This window comes from Lactuca saligna, chromosome 5, assembly GCF_052625555.1.
Source record: "Lactuca saligna cultivar CGN05327 chromosome 5, ASM5262555v1, whole genome shotgun sequence".
Lineage (NCBI taxonomy): Eukaryota > Viridiplantae > Streptophyta > Magnoliopsida > Asterales > Asteraceae > Lactuca > Lactuca saligna.
In genome coordinates, this window is record NC_136421.1 from 69,160,378 (window position 1) to 69,181,930 (window position 21,553).

Here is a 21,553-nt window from a genome sequence, read left to right on the forward strand (position 1 = left end):
GGCTCTTTGATTTGCACATTTCGAAAGAACATTCATGTCATTATTGATCATTTATAGCTCTTCCAACATAGATCAATACCAAGGTTGTTCATTAGTTCGATAAAACCGAATTGTCCAATTGGACAATTTGGATCGGACTATTTGGTTCAGATATTCAAAAATTTTGATTGATTTTTAGCAAAACCGGATTATTATTTTGGATTTTTGATTGTTTTATAAATTAAAAACCTAATAGTCTAAAAAACCGAATAACACTTATATAAAAATTTATAAGTGGTTTTAAAAACAATCCCAAACATCCTTTAGTATACAATCATTTTATGACCAAATGGTGAAAAAGGGAAAAAAAAATGTAATGGAAATGTAATTGTTGGACCCACAAGGATCATTTATGTAATCGCTGTAAATTATATAACCATTTTTAAAAGGTCCGATTTTTAAATAAGCAAAAAATAAATAAAATACAAGCGGTAGGTTTGGTTGGTTTTATTTGTATTTTTTGGGGTTGACTTTCACATTCCCATTATTGAACCATCGTGCCGAGGGTTATTCACTTCATCTCCTCCTTTTTTTGGAATCGTTATGTTAAAGTGTTTTTCAACAAAGACTTAGAGCGTATTATCAATGGCGTCTTCTTCTACTTCATCCATTTACAAGAGTTTTAAGTATGATGTGTTTTTGAGCTTTAGAGGCGAAGACACTCGTACAAATTTCGTTGATCATCTTTATTATGCTCTTCAGCAGAAAAACATTCACACTTACAAGGATGATGACAGAATCAAAAAGGGCAAAAGGATCTGTGATGAACTCATCAGATCCATTGAAGATTCAAAATTCTATATCATTGTTTTCTCCAAAAATTATGCCTCTTCCTCTTGGTGCTTAGATGAGCTTGTGAAGATAATGGAGTGTCACAAGACCACCGAGCATACTGCCTACCCCATCTTCTATGATGTCGAACCATCGGAAGTCCGCAGACAAAGTGGGGCAGTTGAAAAAGCCTTTGCCGATCATGAAAATGAAGAGGCTGCAGAGAAGTGGAGGGGTGCTCTAAAAGAAGCAGCGGATCTGGCCGGATGGGAGTTGAAGAATACTGCCGATAGGTAATCACTTCATCAATTTATTTGTATTATTCTTTATTTCTGGTTTTTATATCAAGTTTGGCGACATTTTGAATCGATCAAGGTCGAATATAATATAAACATTACACAAGCAGCACCATCGATGTCCAATTTCTTAAAAATCCGGCTCAAAACGACTAAATAGTTGCTAATCATTACTATTCCAAATCGGTTTCTGATTTTAGTAACTTTCTTAATTTAAGAATAGAGGTGCTTGAGGGTTTTGCTTTAGTTCAACCCTTATAAAAAAAAACATTGTTGAGTCGTTGACTTATTTATTAGTTTACTTTCTCGTATGCAGGTGTTTATAATTCTGTCATCATATATTTGCAATTTTCTTTCACTTTGCTTTTTTTTTTCTTCTAATTTGAGTTTACCCTGGATGTAAAAGGCTTGGACATGGCATCTCATGTTGTATTGTCAAATTCTAATTCAAGCTTGGAGTCTTGTTGAAAGTTTGAACATGAAATATGATTAATTATACAACTATGTTATTACTTCATGTAAATATGTATGTTGGATTTGAAAGTAAAATTCTTCATGTGGGATTTTTAAATAAGCTAATTAAATCTTCTTTAAAATACAGGCATGAAGCTAAATTCATCCAGAAAGTTGTTGGAGAAATTTCACTAGAGTTACGATCCGTCAATTTCAGCATTGATGAAACATTAGTAGGCATGGAGACCCGGATCTATGATGTTTTATCATCTCTAGGAACAAGTTTAAATGATGTTCGCATGATCGGGATCAAGGGAATGGGAGGTGGTGGGAAGACAACTTTAGCCAGGGCTGTTTTTGATCAAATATCCTTTCAATTCGAAGGTAAAAGCTTCGTTGAGAATGTTAGGGAAGTTTCAAATGCTTCTTTGTTCGGTTTGAAGTCGTTGCAAAATCAAATTCTTTCCGATATCATAAAGGATCAAGGCATCACTGTAAGTAGTGTTTACGAAGGGAAAAGCATGATGAAGAGATGGATTCATGGTAAAAAGGTTCTTCTTGTTCTGGATGATGTGGATCATATAGAACAGCTTGAGGCGTTGGCTGGTGAGATGAATTGGTTTAAGCCGGGAAGTAGAATTATCATTACAACAAGAGATGAGCAAGTGCTTGTAGCACATCGAGTGAAGTCGATTCATAACGTCCGGTTGTTTTTAGATGAGGAAGCAATTTGCCTCTTCAGTAGGTATGCATTTGGGAGAGTGATTCCAGATATAGGGTACGAAGCACTCTCACAACAAGTTGTGCATTATGCAGCTGGTCTTCCCTTAACGATCAAAGTTTTGGGTTCATTTCTTTGTGGTAAAAATGAGCTTGAATGGGTAGATGCTCTGAAAAGACTTAAAACAATCCCGTTAATGGAAACTCTGAAAAAGTTAGAAATAAGCTATATCAGTCTAGAGGAGGATTACAAAGAAATATTCCTAGATGTTGCATGTATATTTAAAGGATGGTCGAAAGACTTTGCAATCAAAGTGCTTGAAAGTTGTGGATATCATGCTAGAACTGGTTTAAGAGTTCTTGAGCAAAAATCTCTCATAACCATTTATGAAGATTCTTCTGATGATGAAGAGTGCTTGGGCATGCATGATCATATTGAAGAGATGGGCAGGAATATTGTTCGTCGGTTGCACCCGGATAAGCCTAACAAACATAGTCGATTGTGGATTACCAAGGAAATTGAAGATGTATTGACTAATGACTTGGTAAGGATCAAGTTTATTTCTAAGTTAAAGCTAACACATTTTCATTAACTACGACACAACTTTCATGATGACTTCTTTTTTATTACAGGGTACCGAAGAGACAAGATATATAAAATTTGACACACGTGACCTCAATCCGGAAATTCTAATGAAAGGTCTTAGAAAAATGAAGGAACTTAGATTTCTTTACGTGCGTGGTGAAAGTAAAAGCGAATGTTCTCATCCGAATTCGAAATTTAGTAAATTCCCAGATGCTTTACGATATCTGCAATGGAACTATTACCCCTTCAGGTCTTTACCCAAAACATTTAAAGCAAATAATCTTGTTGCACTTGAGATGAATTCCTGTAAAATCATACAACTTTGGGAAGGGGGAGAAAGAAAGGTAGAATTATGGTTGATTATTTCTTTTACATTGCTCATTTGAATGCAATGCATCCATTGCTTTGTTATTACAACAATATTCACCATACCTTTTTTTTCTTATATTATATATAGGTTTTTAACAAGCTCAGAATCCTTGACCTTAGTTGGTCAAAGCTCAGGACCCTTGATCTTGGGCTTACTCCAAATATAGAGACATTGAATCTTATAGGATGTCATGAATTGGTAGAACTTCACATGCTTTCTGGAAGTATAAAGCTCACAACCGTTGACCTCCGTGGGTCAACGTTGAGGACCCTTGACCTTGGGTTGGCTCTCAATCTCGAGCTGTTAAATCTTACAAAATGTTCAAATTTGGTAGAACTTCACATGCCCGATAGATCTCCAAATCTGAGATCCATCAAAGCTGGATATTCGAAGTTGAGGACCCTTGACATTGGGCTGACTCCAAATCTCGAGTATCTAGATCTTGAAAAGTGTTCTGATCTAAAAGAACTTCACATGGGCGATGAATGTCAAAAGCTCACATTCCTTAACATCAGTCGTTCAAAGTTCAAGAACCTTGACTTGAAGCTAACTCCAAATCTCAAAACGTTAGATCTTAAGAATTGTTACAATCTTGTAGAACTTCACATGCTTGCTGGATGTAAAAAGCTTATAAGCATTGACCTCAGTTGGTCAGAGTTGAGGAGCCTTGACCTTGGGTCAGCTCTCAATCTCATGCTCTTAGATCTTACAAGATGTTCGTCTTTGGTAGAACTTCACATGGCTGATAGATCTCCAAATCTGAGATCCATCAAACTTGGATATTCGAAGGTTAGGACCCTTGACATTGGGCTGACTCCGAATCTTGAGTATTTAGATCTTGAAATGTGTTCTGATCTAGAAGAACTTCACATGGGCGATGAATGTCAGAAGCTCACATTCGTTAACATTAGACATTCAAAGATCAGGAACCTTGACCTTAGTCTGACTCCAAATCTCAAGACGTTAGATCTTAATCATTGTTCCAATCTTGTAGAACTTCACATGCTTGCTGGATGTATAAAGCTTGAAACTGTTGACCTCAGTTGGTCAGGGTTGATGACCCTTGACCTCGGGTCAGCTCTCAATCTATGGCAGTTAGATCTTACAAGATGTTCGTCTTTGGTAGAACTTCACATGGCTGATAGATCTCCAAATCTGAGATCCATCAAACTTGGATATTCGAAGATTAGGATCCTTGACATTGGGCTGACTCCGAATCTTGAGTATTTAGATCTTGAAATGTGTTCTGATCTAGAAGAACTTCACATGGGTGATATATGTCAAAAGCTCAGATTGCTTAACATCAGGTGTTCAAAGATCAGTAACCTTGATCTGAGGCTGACTCCAAATCTCAATACGTTAGATCTTAAAAATTGTTCCAATCTTGTAGAACTTCACATGGACAATGAATCGCTAAAAAAGATTGTCTTCTTAGACTTAAGCGGTTGTTTGAGGTTTATCTCATTTAAGTTTGACATACAGAGTAAAGCTTCTTGTAGTGAGGTTGGTCCTTTAGCTGAGTTACATTTGATTGCAGAGACCCTAGATGTATGTCCATTACACCCCAACAGCCATTTGCCAAAGTTTCAGTTTAGATGTTCTTATAAAGAAGATCAACCCTTATTGACTAGAAACATTGAGAAGCTTATTTCTTTTGGTATGTGTGCTTGTACAGACTTTGATACGTTTTCAAGAAGCATTTGTGGGTTAGAAGGTTTAAGAGAGCTTAAACTCCAAGGCAGTATTCCAGAGGTCCCCAAGGATCTTGATCAGCTACAATGTCTAGCGACGCTACATATTTCTTGTACAAATAATATTAGACATCTTCCTGATAACATTTGTATGTTGAAACATCTTAAATCTCTCTCGAAGTTGAGTCATGTTCATTGCTTGAGAAATTACCTGAGGATCTTGGCCGATTAGAATGTTTAAAGAAGCTAACTTTGTCTTCTGAAAAGATCAAAGATCTTCCTGATAGCATTTGTATGCTGAAACATCTGGAAACCCTCGAACTTTCTTGTCGGGTTCTTGAGAAATTACCTGAGGATCTTGATCGGTTGGAATGTCTGGAGAAGCTAACTTTGTCATCTGAAAAGATTAAAGATATTCCTGATTGCATCTTTATGTTGAAACATCTGCAATCCCTCGAACTTTCTTGTCAGTTTCTTGAGAAATTACCCGAGGATCTTGGCCGATTAGAAGGTTTAAAGAAGCTAACTTTGTCATCTGAAAAGATTAAAGATCTTCCTGATAGCATTTGTATGTTGAAACATCTTGAATCTCTTCAACTTTATGATTGTCGGTTGCTTGAGAAGTTACCTGAAGATCTTGGCCGATTAGAATGTTTAAGGAATCTGTGTTTGACATCTGCAAAGATTAAATATCTTCCTGATAGCATTTGTATGTTGAAACATCTTGAATCTCTCAAACTTGATGATTGTTCGTTGCTTGAGAAGTTACCTGAGGATCTTAACCGATTAGAACGTCTAGAGATCCTCAATCTCAGCTTTTGCAAGCTTTTACAAGATATCCCGGTTAGCATTTGTAAGATGAAATGCTTAAAATATCTCAATCTCTGCCATTGTGCATGCATAAGTCATATTTCTCGGATCATTATCTTGTCGAGTGGACTGCGTATTTGTGGGTCGAGAGAGCTTCTGCAGTCATTAGGTTTTAGATCCATGATACAAACCATAGATTTGAATGATGATGTGTGCTATGTGGATATGTGAATAACACAGTGCTCTAGGGATGATTTGGAGAGCCTCTGTAGACTCGGGAGAAAAGCCTATTCACAAACAACTATTATAGCAGGTACTTAATTTCTCTGTTTTCTAGTACTGATCATCTTACTTTGTTTTAAATTTTGAAATTGATACGATATAATTAGTTTTTCAACCAAAAATTAATAATTACATTGTAAGAAATTTTTTAAGTACTATACATACAGGGACCTAACTTAATACACAAAAGTTGTATACCCTTTTCCATTACGGCTTTTAAAGTATTTTTGTTACTTTTGATCATACTATTTGAACCTTGAACCATTTCAAGGCATCTGGTGATTTGTGGAAATGCTTCTGAAAAAAGTATTTGGTTTACATCATTCAATGCTTTTTCTTCATTCTTAAACCAAATCATCTTTTTTTTTTGGACTATATCAGAAAACACACTACGGTGGGTCGGGGAGAAAGTCTTGGAGGCGCACTCTGGGCAAAACCACCGATGGTGAGTGTGTTTTATCCGTTGAAAAGTTGCAGGGGTCAGCAATTAGGATGCTAATTGTTCACCAAAGAGTATCTTAATTTTTCACAATTTGGCTTTCTTGTTTATTTTTGTGTGCTTAGGCTGTGCATTTTGGCACTGCAATGCAATGAACCGAACTTGTTTTCATATTAAACATAGAGTCCTACACCATGGTATCTCCAATGTTGCCAGGATATGTTTCGGTCAAGTGGTAATAACTTATTGTAAATTTGAATCCTGTTCATGTACAATATTACTCAATGAATGGAACTTTAAAGAGAACATCTGATAAATTAAAGAGACTTGGTTTGACAAGGTTTGCGTTACTTTTTTGTAATATAATATTCCCAAAAAAGTTAGTTTTCTAAACTCATGATAAATGTTCTTTTGAGTATTGCGTAATTGATATTGTAAAGGCTCAAATGTATAGAAGAACCCTAACTAATATATAATAGAAGAAAAAATTCCAAAAGATGAAGGGAGGGAAGCTATACCTTCCTAAACTAATACAAAAATTTTTATAAGAAGGTAAAAGTATGTAAAGATTAAATGAAAAGGACAAAGGAAGATATACATTTTTGGTGAAAAATCATCTTATTGCACGCTTGTATCTTATACTCTTAGTTTGAGTATTGTGATCATATGGAATTGAATTTAAAAGAATGGATATGGATATTCCAGCAGTTCAACTTGTTGGTGATTTAATCATCAAATATATTTTAGTGTAATAGATTTAACAAGGGTTTCAAGAACAGTGTTTTAGTTATAATACAAATTAGGAGGTGTGAGAGTGCACACTTGTATTTACTGAACGTTGTTAGAACAGTACGAGGATTAATTTGTCATTCTTTAAAGATGCAAATTCAAGGATTAATTTGTATTTTTTCAAAGTTGAAAACTGTTCTCGTTTTATCCGTTGTGTGGATAAGTCCGGGAAATGTATAACTTCGTTGAAACACAGAAAAACTGAAAGAACGCTTTCTTCTTTATTCTCTCTCAAAATTGATTCTGTGTTTTGTGCCTAAAATCAGAATTGTTTCTTTAGGAATTATCCTAGTTTGGATTTCGTGCTACCCAAGGCAATTAGGGTCGAAATATCAAACAAGGAAAGTGTATCGCACGATTCCTGTTTGTGATCCAGATTTCCTATAACCCAAATTCGTAATTCCCCAACACAACTTGTGGCACTTTTGAGATACAGCCAAAGTATGTTGCCTAAATCAACATAAGTTGCATTTTTCAATGAAACTTGTCTGGTAGGTATTATTATTTCAGTTGGAGTATTTTGAGTGGAAATGGAGCCTTGAATGACTAAACTTGAGAAAATTTGTATTTTGAGTGGAATTGGAGCCTTTCGTATCAACACAATTTTAAGTAAAGTCAAAGCACGTTACCTAAATCCACAAAGTTTTGTTTATTAGGGTAAAATTTGTATTGGTTGGTTGATTGGCTGGTTGGCACCGATACATTATTATTTGGATCGGAGCACTGCGGATTCAATTAAATACTAATTGGATAAGAAATTAACGGAAGATTCAATAGTCTTAATCTACAACTCCCATATGATGAAAAGGGAAATCCGTTGTGCCATTGGTTGTGTATAAATTGGAGTCGATGAATCCATTTTGAGTACATAACTTATGATTTTGTGAGGTGAACTGATCGGCCAATGTTTAGAAATTGGAAATGAGGGTGGACAACCAAAATCAATCACGAAACAGAGACCTAGAATTGTTTATTTTTTGGATCATTTTGAGCACTTGAAACCATTATTGTTGGGGGTCTATCTGTTCAAAAGGAAGTAAAAGGAGATATACTCACTTGCTATTTGATTTCAATTAAACAAAGGTTTGAATGACTTTGAAATGAAGAACATGAGAGGGAAACCTGGATGCGATCGTGTGGAAGTTGAAGTCAGCTTAACGCCAATGATTTTTCAACGACTGGAGCCTTTTTTTGGGCGAAGTTTTCTGTCAGAAAAAGTGAAGCCACCCATCCCTTTTTCGGCCACTTTCAAACTCTTTCTACACGGAAGTGCCGCCGGTTCGAATTTCTGACGCAACCTGACGTTTTTAAAGGATGTTTGTGTGTGTGTGTGTGTATATATATATATATATATATATATATATATATATATATATATATATATATATAGGGTTAGGTTATTTTGTTTTTAATATCTATTCTGTGCATGTATAATTGATTATGGACCAATCATTTTAGTTATTTTAAGAAAGTAATTAATGCATATTACATGTTGAAGATATACAACCATTTGACTTTTTTTCCTCTCTGATCTCCATGCTTACGATCGTCCCCCATCCCTCGATCAAAATTGGATTTTCTCATTCTCCTTCTTGATATCTACCTTAATTGCATAAAAACCTAATCAGTCCCGATAATATTCATCCAAAACAAACTGATTACACATAGTTCTTTGGTTTGAGTTTTATGAGATTCAATGTTCATGCCGACCATTAACCAACGACAGAACTAAGGGAGAGAACGACCAACGTGTAGAACATGTTTCTTCATTTTATTTCTCAAGTTCACCATCTGGGTTCATCAATTTAATCGTCTTCAACAAATTTCCTTCATTTTTATGTTTCTCGGATTAATATCTAAATCCCAGCAACAATCAAAGATTTTTTTCTTACATATCTTACTAAAGTTTCCCCATTTTTAAGTTTTTCGGATTGATATCTAATTTTGATTCAAATTTTTGGGTATTCTAGGTCGCTTGCTTTTAATTCACATTTTGGGGTTTCAGTTTGACTTGCAATTGTAATGTATGTAGCCTACCCACCAGGTGTTCGACATAATGCCTACACAACAGACACAAACAGAACCTTGGGAGTATAATAGATCATAGTTATCATTAATTATGATCAGAAACTTATTCATCATTCTTATCATCAAAATTTTAAAAATAGTCTATAATAATTGGAAACAAAACTACTACAAAGAAGAATTCTATCAAAATTGCTAATTTATTATGCATATTAAGGTATGTTTTGATGTTCAACACTTAATATAAACCTAATTGCTAACATATTATGCATATTAAAGTATGTTTTGATGTTCAATACTTTCTATGAACTTAATTTCATGTAATATAATGTAATATAGAAACTCTCAACAATACCTTTTGCTTCATCAAAATTTCTAGATAGAATCACAAAATGTCTAGATTATTGCTTAACTATTGCATTCGAATTGACCAATTCCTAATCACATGTCAATCTTGTACGGTGACCTTGCTACTGCTTCTTTTCATGGGGGACCAGCTGTAAAGCATTGACATTGATTTTGATTAAAAAAACACACATATTATTTAGCAAAGATGATTTTATGCCTTATTAGGTATGCATTTAGAGACCTTATATGGGTAATTATGTCTTTTTCAAGAGACGAGATTGAGAATGAGGGTCCCAAAATCAAAGTAAGTAATAAAAATTGATCCAATTATTAAGAATTCTTTGATTGCATGGGTTATCATCTTGTCAATTACTTTTTTTAAAAATTTTATTTGTATTCTTTTGATGTAGCTTGGGGATAGGAGATTATAAATCATAAATACAAAGAATGGAAGGGATTTCATGGGAATCTCTGAAGAAGTGAAAATGGAGATTTTGGTAAATTTAAATGAAGCTTCATCAAATATTGAACCTAGAGGATTGGGAAGGTCTGATAAAAGATCAAACTTTATTACAGTTGTCATTAGCTTGGCATATTATACAAGATCAAGTTTATACGCATTTAATTATTAATATATACTTACAAGCTTTTACATGAAATTTGTATAGGTCTATGCTTTATATAGTCATGTAATTTGTATATGAATTCAAATCTTTGTGTATGTGTCACTTTATCAGAAAAATTGGCTATAAAATAAGTCAAGTACAGGCTATAAAATGAACAGTTGGTTGTTAATTCTGCTTGTAAATGTAAGTTGTTGGTTATGCTACAAACAAGATGATGTTTTAATAGATGTTAAATTGGAATCTTTAATTTTCTGGTTTGTTTTAGGTTAGCCTACACGTAATTTTGATGGTTTTTTACTTTGTTCGACGATTTTGACCTTGTCCCAAATATGGAGTAATAATTAATCTGACAAACAACAAACACCCATAAATATTGAAGTAATAATTAATCCTCTAGTATCCTTGGTAAATCTGACAAACAACAAACACCCATAAATCTTGCGTCGCATAAACAACATATTCAATAAGCCAAAACGCGCCATTTCATACAGCAAATAAATCAACAATCAAATGGCAGAAATTGTGAAACAAACATATATTCTCTTACCATGATCATTAAAGTTTATTTTCTTAAGAGGCATGCTAGTGAAACACTAACTAAAAACATTTTACATAATGACCAACAAAAATTGATGTGAAAGACATAAAACATGAGAGTAACTAGAATGCATATGCAATTAGACCTATGTATTATTAACCTTTTATGTTGATGAAAGCAGATAACAAGGCCGGTCTCCAATGTCTTGAGCTGCACATATCATAACATTTTATTTTCCAAAGAGACTATGAAACAATGAAAAAAGAGTGTCAAAAAAAAAAAAAAAAAAAAAAAAAACCTGTTAAAATATATGAAAAAAACTGCTAAAATAGATGAGATGGTGAGAGAGTGAGGTTGGGGAATTTCGAATAGAGAGGAAAATACACAACTTGATTCATATCAAAAATGAAAAAAACTGTTAGAATATATGAGATGACATTTTTTCGAACACCTGGTGGGCTTCTTTTAATACATTTGCAAATAAATAAGATTTTGCACAAGGTTTTCTAAAAACAACCTAATATCAGAAAACCTTCGCTAAAGGTTGTGTTTTAGTCCACAATCTAAGTCTGAATACTATCAAAAGCGAAGGATTTTATACAATCGTAATTTCTTTTCCCAAAGTAACCTGATGTGAATATTTTTTTCTTAAACAAACCTGATAGCTTTTTTTGTTTTGCAAATTTGGTCAACTTAAATTCCTGCAAGCAAGGATTATTTTGGATATTACTAGTTACTAGAAAAGTTAAACCAGGCTTTCATTAGCAAACATCTTTTTAAAAAATCTTCTGATTCGTAATCGTAACCAAGAAGAGGTAAGATTGATTGGGTAGAACACGGTGAGCCACCAAGTCGATGGCTTTTTGACGAATTCTGTTGAGTCAGAGCATCTTCGATATGTTTGAACTTATTTTTCTTTCTTCAAAACGTCGATAAGAAGTTGAAAATCATGGGAAGGAATTGATGTAAATAAATAAGAAAAATAAGGAAAGAATTAAGGAAATAATATAATCATTAAACAAAGAGTAAATTACACAAATGGTTCCTATGGTTTAGGGTAATTTGCATGTTTGGTCCCCAACTTATTTTTTTAATTCGGAAGGTCCCTACTGTTTGTTTTTGTTACGCGTTAGGTCCCTGTTTTAGATAAAAAAAAAGACTATTTTGCCCTTGATTTTTTAATGTATTTAGATAAACACATTCCCAACCCCACCCCCTTCACCTTAACTTACCTACCCCACCATTTTTTCCTATTTAAATAATAGTATTTTTAGGTAAGATAGGGACCAAGCGCGTAACAAAAACAAACAGTAGGGACCAAACACGTAATAAAAGCAAACAGTAGAGACCTGCCGAGTTAAAACAATAAGTTAGGAACCAAACGTGCAAATTACCCCAAACCATAGGGACCATTCGTGTAATTTACTCTTAAACAAAACTACCTAGTTTCAAGAATTAATGTTATGTATATTCACTTTTTCTATATAGGGAAAAGGGGAAAAGGGAATATACATTATAAGTTTATAACCGTACCTAAGTTTATATACATAACCAATTAAACTGTGTCGTTTTAGGCTAATTACAACACACGATTGTTTTTCTTTTCCATCATCGTAATATTCTAAAATTGATTGTTTCCTCTATTTTTGGTATTGGAGGATTTCTTACTTCCAGAAATTGATCATGTAGGTTAATTGAAAAAAAAATCATCGTATTTGCAATTGGAATTGGCATGTTTGAAATCGCACAACATACAAAGGGTAGAAATTGGCATATGTTCATGTTGTTTCCCACTCACTGCACTATCAATTTGTAATTGAAATTGCCCATTGATTACCGAATTTTGCTGCTAGTAGAATTTGTAAAGCGATTTTTGTATGGTTCTCGATTTTTGTTGACTGGTTGTTCATTCTCATTTGTTGTTGCTCAAATTTTCTACACCATATTCAACTCGTTACCTGCTGCTTACTGATTTCTAAAAAAAGGTAAAAAAAATTTGTAAAATTTCTTGATACATCTTGAATTATTTTTTCTAAATGTTGGTGAATGATGAAAAAGGAATTATGAACTTTGCTTGCATCCGTTCATGTTGTTTCCCACTTACTGTGCTATCAATTTTTAATTGAAATTGCCAATAAATTACCGAACTTGGCCTCTATTTTGTTCTATTCACTATGCTATTTTATTTTATATTGATTATTGATTTTGTCATTGTTGATGGTTATTTATTTTTTCTAATAAGCAAACTATCATTTTGTAAATATATTAGTTGGTAAATGATATTTTCTAATTCTTGATTATTGTTGGATGTAATGTATAGTGAATGATGTCTGAAACCGAAGCAGATAGGAATATCAAAGCACATACAACTGAAGATGTTGATGCAAATGATTTGTTAGAAGCAACATATGAAACTGAAGAAATAAAAGATGCAAATGTTGAATGTGAGGAAGATGGACTGAATAATGAAAGTATTTTAGGAAAGGTTTTCGATACAACTGATGATGCATATAACTTTTATAATGATTATGCATTTGTACATGGATTTAGTATACGTATTCATACCACATGCAAAAATAAGGGAACAAATGAACCTTATCGAAAGACACTTGTATGCGACAAATAAGGTTTTAAACGGGAGGATGGTAATACATCAATTGGAAACGATAAAAAACGTCGTAGAGAAGTTAGAATCGGATGCAAAGCAATGTTTCGAATTTCAAAAAAGAAAGATGGGAAATGGTTTGTGGACTTGTTTGATGACACACACAATCACAAATTGAGCATGACACCAACAAAAGTGATGAAGCATCGGTCTCATGCGAAGTTCCACCGTACAATGGAATGTAAATCTCTCATGGTGGAACTTAATCAAGGAGGGTTGAAACCTTCTCAAATTAAAAAGGCTATTAATGCAATGAAAACCTCAAATGAAGTTGATGTTACTTCAAAACAATGTGTTGATGTATTATCTGAGCAACGAAAACACAACAAAAGAAGGGAGTTTTATGGACTAATAAAACATTTACAAGATAAAGCATTAGTGGATAATGATCAGTATTATGTTGTGGATTTGTGCAGTGATGGTTGTCCTAGACATATTTTTTGGGCTGATGGAAGATCAAGAGACGATTTTACTAAATTTGGAGATGTTGTTGTCTTTGATGTAACTTATATGACAAATAAATTCAAGATGCCTTTTGCTCCATTTACTGGGGTGAACCATCATGGACAGTCTGTACTTTTTGGTGGAGCGTTACTAGAAAACGAAAAGGAAGAAACTTTTGTATGGTTGTTTGAGCATTTCCTTAAATGTATGTTTAGCAAGTACCCAAAGGCTATTATTACTGATCAAGACAAAGCTATGGGTAATGCAATAAAAAAAGTGTTTCCAAACGCTCGACATCGCTTTTGTGCATGGCATATAAAAAAAACATGAATTAGAGCACCTTCGACCATATATTGCTCGTTATAGTGATTTTCAAGAATCATATAAAGAATGGGTAATGAGTGACACAATTGAAGAATTTGAAACTAGGTGGGAAGTTATACGTGATAAGTATAAACTTGAAAGCAACTGTTGGATAACTGATATGTATAACCAACGAGTACATTGGGCTAAAGCCTTCTTAAAGGATATTTTCTTGGCCGGTATGTCAACAAGTGGACGAAGTGAGAGTATTAATTCATTTTTTGATGATTTTGTTAACTCGAGTACCATGTTGAATGACTTTTTAGTGCAATATGACAAAGCAATTGCTTCACGAAGGGCCGCTGAAGAAGATGAAGATTTCAAGACTATGAACTCGAGGCCAGTTCTTTCCTCAAAACATCCAATTGAAGCAAAAGCAGGTGAGTGTTATACTAGAAAGGTATTTGAGATTTTCAAAAAAGAATGGATGGAAGCTACTAGCAATTTAACGCATGAGAGTATAAGCAAAAGTATAGAAGAAATCAAGTATCGAGTTGGATAATTGGACATTGACAAAAAATATTGGCGGATTGTTACCTTTTATTTGTCAAATAAGATCCATGTCACATGTTCTTGTGCTAAGTATGAGACTTGTGGGATTTTATGTAAATATATCTTATATGTGATGAAGAAAAGGCATGTTAACACACTTCCGAGTCACTACATTTTACCTAGGATGGACCCTTAATGCAAGGTACAAGGTGGGTAAGCGTAGTATCGGACTCGAAGAAATGAATAACGGAAATGGGGTTAGTGCTTATACTTTATGGTGTGTTCGTTCAAATTTTAATAAAGTAATTGAACAAGCAAAAGACTCCCCTTCAGAAATAGAAAATGTCAATAACATATTGATAAAGCTCTTACAAGATCAAGCAATACAGAAAAAACCTCTACCAGTTGAGAACGTATCTCAAGGTTCTTGTGTGAGAATTTCACAAGTCGATATAATGCCTCAATTATTTGTCTGGGATCCTCTTGCTCCAACCAACACGAAAGGGCGTCCAAAAATTGCTAGTAGAATCAAGTCTTCTTTAGAAGTGCCAAAAAAACGAACATGCTCTTATAGTCAAGGATTAGGTCATTATGCTACTAGTTGTTCTAAAAGAAAGGTGCGTATAGTAGTAACTTACTTTGTCATGATTTTTCAGTTCTTATATTTATATAATAATCTATTTATATTTTCATGTATCAGGTAGATGAATCATTGCAAGAGAAACATTGATGGGATATGTAGTTGCTATGATTTTGGGTAATTCTACTCATGTTTCTAGCTTAGGTTAAGCGTCCTTTTTTTTAGTTTTAAGTACTTGTCTTTTTTCCAGTTTTGGACATAAATCATGTACGTTGCTGTTCTGGAATGAAAATGTTGAATAGTTACTACTATTATGTGTAAAAAAAGAAAGCACGGGGGCATTAGGTGTAAAAAATGAAAGTATGATGTTATTATGTCTAAAAATGAAAGTACGATGCTATTATGTGTAAAAAAATGGAAATACGGGGGTATTATGTGTAAAAAATGAAAGTACGGTTCTATTATGTGTAGAAAACGAAAGTATGGGGGTATTATTTGTAAAAAACAGAAGTACGGGGGTATTATGTGTAAAAAATGAAAGTACGATGCTATTATGTGTAGAAAACAAAAGTATGGGGGTATTACGTGTAAAAAATGAAATTACGATGCAATTATATGTAAAAAATGAAAGTAGGGGGTATTATGTATAAAAACTGAAAGTACGATGTTATTACGTGTAAAAAAGGGAAGTACGGGGGTATTATGTGTAAAAAATGAAAGTACGCAGATATTATGTGTAAAAACTGAAAGTACGATGCTATTATGTGTACAAAATGAAAGTACAATCCTATTGTTGAAGGTATTATTTTGTTAAAAAGAAAATTGATTCAAGTATAATGTTGTTAATAGGTATAATGCAACAGTAGATTGCTTCTACTAATCAACATATTCTTTTTGAGATTTGAAATAAGAATGTTATTATAATAATAAAAAAAACCCAACTAATTGTCGGGAATGTACATATTACAAACCGGAACAAAAAATGCCAAAAATATAACAGCACCATATATAAAGTTACCAAATCGTTACAACTAATTACAACTAATGACAATAAACTTATAAATCTACCAAACAAGAGTGATGAACATTAAACCCAACGATGACTGTTTTCCTTTTTTACCCTTCCTGCCTTGAGTTTCATAGTAGTCCCCAAATTACCTTTGTTTCCCCTATTGGTCATTGGTAAGGATTGTTTTCCCTTTTTACCCTTCCTCTTGAACCGAACCGTAGATTATCTACCATAACAATGACTTGCAAAAAAATCAATGAGGTTTTGAGAAAATTGTAACCTTCATATGTAAATTATTAGAGAAACTTATATCCACATGGAACCCATTCATTAAGACCAACAAAATAGCTAAATGTTAGCAATAAAAATCTTTGTATGATAATTCCTTAAAATACAATAATCATGGTAAAACGTCAGACTTGTCTTTTACTAAAATGTCCAACTTCCTTGCCTCTTAAAATAACTTTCTCCTTGCATCTGGATTTCTATCCATCTAATATATATATCAATTAAAATCTTCAAAAGACATGAATACCGTTACAAGTGTTTTTTGATAAAGAAAATGATTACTTACCGGAGCTACACAAGGATTGCAATATATCATGACTTTAATACGTTTGGCATTACGATCCTTAATAAGTTGTTTCCATCCTTGATACAATGTTTCATCCACTTCCCAATTCCACCATAATTGTGATATAATTATTGTATTTCTCTATCCTACCCAATCTTACACAATGCCAAAATGTATTAGCATCATAAAAAAGGGTAAAAGGAAATGAAGAGGCTGAAAGATTACCTGTAACAAGAATGCTGATAATGATAAATTGAAAGAATTCTCACTTTCCTTAACTGAAATAGAGAAAGCGCCCATGTTTTCCAATGGGAGAATTGACACACAGATAGAAAATTTTGTATCAATTGTCCCAACTTATAATTGATGACTTCAATCGATGAAGGTAAGTGGCCATTGAAATTTCAATTGTTGATTACAGACTTCAACTGATACCAGATCGATGCAAATAGAACAAGAATCAGGGGGAAAAATCAGAAAGCTTCACTATTGAATCATTCCCCAACCATCTGTAGTCCTCTTTCGCCAAAATTGTTACAATTTCTTCAATCCAGGTCATGTCGTCGTTACTGACCTGGTGGATCGAAACTACAAATCAGAAAAAGGAAGCTTTTAAGTTAGGAAGGAAGTTTGAGAACCCAAAACCCGCACCTTTTCCGGCGATTTCCAGCTGGGCGGCATCGCTTCCGTCGTCGTTTCCCTCTCTTGTGATCAGTGATGCCGCCATCGGTGACTACCCTCCTCTTAGTTGTGTTCCCCTGACTACACAACACAGTGGGATTGACAACCCATGTACGCTCGATATGCCCTCTGCATCTCAATTTCTTTCAACCAAATAACCTCAAATTGTGTTTCCTACTTCGATCCGCTCCCATCTCCTCGTCTCAGCTCCTCCCTCGTCACTTCTGATTTTTATGACCGCACACACCCAAACACGGTGTGTGTTTTGTTTTTTTCCCTAAAATTGGGGTTTTAATTGTAAAGTAGCAAACAATGTCGTTTATAGGGTTTTGTACGCAAGCTTTATAAGGCTGTAATGTATATATCCTATCCCCATATATATATATATATATATATATATATATATATATATATATATATATATATATATATATATATATATATATGGAGTGGTTCAAATGAGAACCACAAAAGATTAAGAACCGTAAGAACCTCATTTTATAAGTAAATATGTACACAGTAGTTATTCAAAATGTTAAAATCCAAAAAAAAAAAAAAATTGTATTTTTGGTACGAAAAAAAAAAAAGCAAAATTGTAATTTTTGCAGTCTAATATTTTCATTCATACATCGATTCATATTTTAACATAAAAACAATACAAAATAAATAAATTTAATACAGTCAATCCATAGTTTAGTACACAAAATTCACAATTTAATACAATCATAATATCACTAATTTAGGAAAGTCAAACTCAAACTCTACCACCACCACCAACTAACACATGTTAACACCATCCATGTATGTCAATGTGGTAACCATCATTCATTTCAAACCAAATCTATATAAAATCATACATTGTTAGATTAAATACTATATTCATTGTTTAATAAACACATTAATTCACTAATTTAGAGTTTAATGCAACAATTATATAAACGAATACATTCTTACATATTTATACAACACAAAAAATAATTATATTCACAAAAAAATAAATACAAAAATTCATACATAAATCATTCATATTTTAACACAAAATTCATTAAAAATTCACATTTTAGTACAATCAATTCACATCTTAATATAATCATTTTGTTCACTACACAAAATTCACAACTTAATTTAATAAATTCACAGTTTAATGCACAAACATTACAAAGCCATATTCTTAACTTAAAACTTACATTTATACGTTTAGATCTATAAAGTAGTGCTTCTTTCAAAAGTTTATTTACATAGATATTTATAGTTTAATTTGTAGATACTTTATTCATAATATATAAAATCGTAATAAATCATGCATTCATAACTTAAAACTTATGTTTTTCATTGAAGCAAACATTTATGCATAAAAAATCATGCGTTTCCAGCTTAATACTTGTAAAAAGCGCATGCATTCACAACTTAAAACCTTTGTATTTTATTGAAACAACCATACATGTATAAAAATAATGTATTCACAACTTAAAATTTATAAAAAAATCATGTATTCACAATTTTAAACATCTATTTTCTTATTAATAACAGTTAAAACTAACATTAACATAACTAAATAATAAATAAACATTAAAACATTACAATTCATCATTTTAAAAAACCTAAGTTAACATTATTTGAGAAAATAGTAATATAAGAAAGTATAAAACATCAAAAAAAAAATCATGTATTCACAACATTCACATTTTAAAATTCATATTTTTCAATGACGCAGTCAGATCTGTATAAAAAAAAAGCATACATTCACTACTTAAAACTTATAAAAAAAACCATGCATTTAAAGCTTAAAACTAATGTCTTTCATTTACAAAATCATATTTGTATAAAAAATCATGCATTTACAGCTTAAAACTTATAAAAGCACGCATTTGTAGTTTAAAACTTATTGAAATCATGCATTCACAGCTTAAAACTTATAAAAGTTCATGCATTCACAGCTTAAAACTTATATTTTCTTATTAATAACAATTAAAACTTACCTTAACATAACTAAAGAATAACTGAAACATTAAAACATTACAATTCACGCTTAAAAACCTAAATAAATTTATTTTATAACACTAACATAATAACACATATTCTAAACTTAATTTATTTTAGAAAACACTATCATTATGCAAATATTATAAATAAATTATAAGAAAATAGACCAAGATTCACTACGTAATAACAGTGGATTCACAACTTAAGAGTTTATGCAAATATTATAACAAATAAGAAAACAAACTTAGATTTATAATTAAATAGCATGATTTCACAAATTAATAACAGTTAAAACTAATTTAACAAAAGTACACACCAAAAGAGAGATTATAACACTAAATTCACAGCTTAACAGAAGGAATAAAAATCAAAACAAAAAAAATCGACGTACCTGATGCATATATGTTGTGGTTTTCATCGAAAATTAGAGAGAAAGAGATGGAGCCAAGCTGGTGATTTTTCACTGGAGTGGCTAGGTAGCATGTGTTATGGCGGTCTCAGATCTCATCGGAGCTCTAGATATAAAGGCATAACTCGTAGATCTAGAGAAAAGTATCATAGATTTGTCATCAGAGATTGTAGATCTATCACCAAAGAAGTATAATGTGCCTTTTTGGAATTAACAAAAAAAATACACTTAATATATGTTAAAATAGATTGGTTCTTAGAGTTCTTAATCTTTTTTGGTTCTCATTTGAACCTTTACCTATATATATATATATATATATATATATATATATATATATAGAGAGAGAGAGAGAGAGAGAGAGAGATGGACCAAAATGATGATTATTTGCAACAAAAATCTACAAATAAATGAAAATCCACAAAATTATGCAAATAAGGGAAAATCAACTACGAAATCGAGTGTGAACATTAAAAACGCACCATTTTATTTTCAAAAGCGCACCAACATATTTTATCGGTTAAAAACCGAAATCACACCGAATGGAACTGAATACGCATTTAAAACTGGAAAACTACACCCAAACAAAAACCACACCTATCGGTTTTTCCATATAGAGACCGCACCTTACGGTTTGTGGTTGATAGTTTGGCTCAAAAACCGTACCATGCTTACCACTACACTCAACATATCAAGTTAAAGGCCGAAGTTGTACGTGTAGGGCTATTCACTATTTGGTTAAAACCGAATTGTACAATTAGACAATTTGGTTCGGATATTCGGATTTTTGGATTGATTTTAAGTTAAACCGAATTATTATTTTTGGAGTTCGGATTGGTTTTGGTTTATAAAATAAAAACCGAATGGTACCAAAAAAACCAAATAACAACTTATTATTTATTTGTAATATATATCTTTAATCATTTATAAATTTACTCAATTGTTTTTTTAGTGTTAGAAACTTTCTACCAAAATAGTACTTTAATATGTATTTCTTATCAAAAGTTTTTTGTCAATTAAATATTAAACTATAACTAATTTTTCTTAATAATTGTTTATAAATTATAATTCATAGCTAATAAGTTTCATTTAGTTACTTTTAAAGTATTAACTAATATTTAAGTTATACATTATTTAATATGTTTTGCTTTTTAAAAACCGAATTGTAAAAAAACCAATCCAACCGAATTGTAATTTGGTTTGATCGGATTGGATTTGAATTTAGTTTCAACTATTTGGATTTATTTTTGAAAATCGAAATCCGTTTGATACAATATTCGTGTTATCTCTATTCACCTCCACCATCAATCTTTCAAATCTAATTAGGATTCTTCCATGAACTCAATAATATATTATATTATCACTAAGTTGCTCTGACGAGGTACTGTAACATAACTCTGAGTGGATTTATGACCTGAAGGATATATTACATCCAGCTCATTTTAGTGGTCATCATTCCATCAGAATTGAATCAGGGCTCGTTGATATGTGCATTTTGAAAGGACATTCATGTCATTTTTTTCTCATTTTCAGCTGCCAGCAGACTCTTTCAGAGATCAAGAAAATTAAAAAG

At 32.5% G+C, this 21,553-nt stretch overlaps 2 pseudogenes across 1 annotated transcript; both read left to right on the plus strand.

Moving 5' to 3' along the window:
• Window positions 1-538: 538 nt before the first annotated feature.
• LOC144997084 (uncharacterized) lies at window positions 539-6,049 on the plus strand (annotated as a pseudogene). The gene is made up of 4 exons (XR_013659703.1): window positions 539-1,103; window positions 1,708-2,824; window positions 2,913-3,209; window positions 3,323-6,049. The product of XR_013659703.1 is annotated as an uncharacterized LOC144997084 (transcript).
• Window positions 6,050-13,106: 7,057 nt separating this feature from the next.
• Window positions 13,107-15,477, plus strand: LOC145045402 (protein FAR1-RELATED SEQUENCE 5-like; annotated as a pseudogene).
• The last annotated feature ends 6,076 nt before the right edge of the window (window positions 15,478-21,553 follow it).